The sequence below is a fragment of the Sitodiplosis mosellana genome, unplaced genomic scaffold (assembly GCF_009176505.1).
Source record: "Sitodiplosis mosellana isolate CC-2019 unplaced genomic scaffold, AAFC_SMos_1.0 Smas_scaffold_6099, whole genome shotgun sequence".
Lineage (NCBI taxonomy): Eukaryota > Metazoa > Arthropoda > Insecta > Diptera > Cecidomyiidae > Sitodiplosis > Sitodiplosis mosellana.
The window spans coordinates 993,677-995,539 of record NW_022601340.1 but is presented as its reverse complement, the minus strand read 5'-3'; positions in this window follow the sequence as shown (position 1 = coordinate 995,539).

Genomic DNA, 1,863 nt, shown 5'->3' with positions numbered 1-1,863 from the left:
GCCAAAGGCGCTCGAGAGCCCAATACAAGACCTAAAAACAGGGCGCAACAATTTGAGAGCACACGAACAAAACACTATTCTGTTTGCTCTTTGACTCATTAAGTCTTTGGTCCAAGAAAAAATGGCATTCAAAGTAAGAGATAGCCAAAAATATACATTCTGTTCAACCCATTACTGTGACTAAATTTTATGTTATTTCGACTGAATTTTGTGTTTAGAAATGGAGTGTATGGTTAACCCTTAAATAAAAACAGTTTTGAATTCGTAAATCAAACATTATAAGCAGCTATATAGCAGGGACTTATACACCTAAATAAAATGAGTGTGAGTGTTCGGAATTTTATGAAGAGCGCTCCAAAGTGCAATCCTCAAAATATCGTCGGAAGAGCGTTTCAAAGCACTAATCATATAGTTTTGAGGCGCTCCCATCCTTCGCTGTGCATTGTATTTTTTCTGCGAGACCTCAATATGGTTCGGATATGCACAAATTCATTAATGACAATGTTAAGTCCTTAGGAGATATTATTATTTCCAATATCCATATTTTTATAGTTTTGTTGCACTTTCCAATGCAATGTGCATTGTGCAATAAGCAGGGGGATTACAGATTGACAGTTGAGCTGCATGATTAATACTGAATGAATAGTTCTGCAGCGTGCTGTATATGATATCGTAGGGCAAACTGCGGCGCTAGTGTGCTTGTGTTTCAATCTACAAACCCCCTGGCAATAAGAGAATGAAAATCAATTGTAAATTTTCTTTTCAAGTTGAACAAAATGTTCAGGCTGATGAAAAAGGGCGCAATTTTTTTTAAAAAGGGCGCAATTGATTTTCCGCACGAGGGCGCAAAAAGATGAAAATAGACCCTGGTCCGTCTTCCTTTTTACACTCTTTTTCTGGTTGCATTTGTGGTTTCTCATTTTCAATACGTGTCTACTGATAACACAAAGATTAGTATTATTGGAAAAGCGGTCGAATGCTTATCAGATGATGTGAAAATACAAACTGCATAATATTCTGAGAAATACGAATGATAAATAATATTCGCAGCATTCTATGTCAATGGAATCGCACATGCAATTTGTATTTTCTCATACAGAATATTTTTCTATGACAATCGTGTCCAAAGCGCTGCATATCTTCAAAGACTAAGTACGAAAAAGTGCGGTCACAATCTCAAACGCAATTTTTTGTTATTATTCAATGTAATTTTGAAATAGTAAACAAAAAGGATGCATTTCGTATGTGTGATTTCTCATCTATAGTTTTTCATTTAAAAAAGTAGTAAAAGAAGACAGTTAAAACATTTGGAATCAATACCTATGCAACCATATTGTTTATGACTTTTGGGTATTGTTACAGAAAGGAAGAACAACGCGAGATTTTTTTTTTCATTTTGGTTTGTGTATAGTAACACATAACACATAAGCCGTAAACACATTCAACCTACTGTATCCACATTCCATATACATACAACGAGAAGTTACTGTGAATCACAGTTTTAAACCAGTCCTATGTGTCGAAGGGATACTGAGGTGTTAAAAGAAATTAAAGCTGACATGTTAGGCCGAAGCCATAAATTGTATTTTGTGTGGAACAATATTGCATAGTATGTGCTTAGTGAATATTCGAAAAAATTGATCAGCGACATCATTGTTCAAAATAAAACACAAATTTTTTACATTTTTCTAATTCAACACAAAACATGTTTCATTTATTTCAAAGTCGACATTGTTGAATATACTACAGAAACCTTCTACCAAATTTCACAACGTCCGGTCTGGTCACAATATCCAAGAGGGCAATCTTTACTAGTTGTACATGCTTGCGCTGCAAAAATATGTAATAAAAACGAGAAGGATT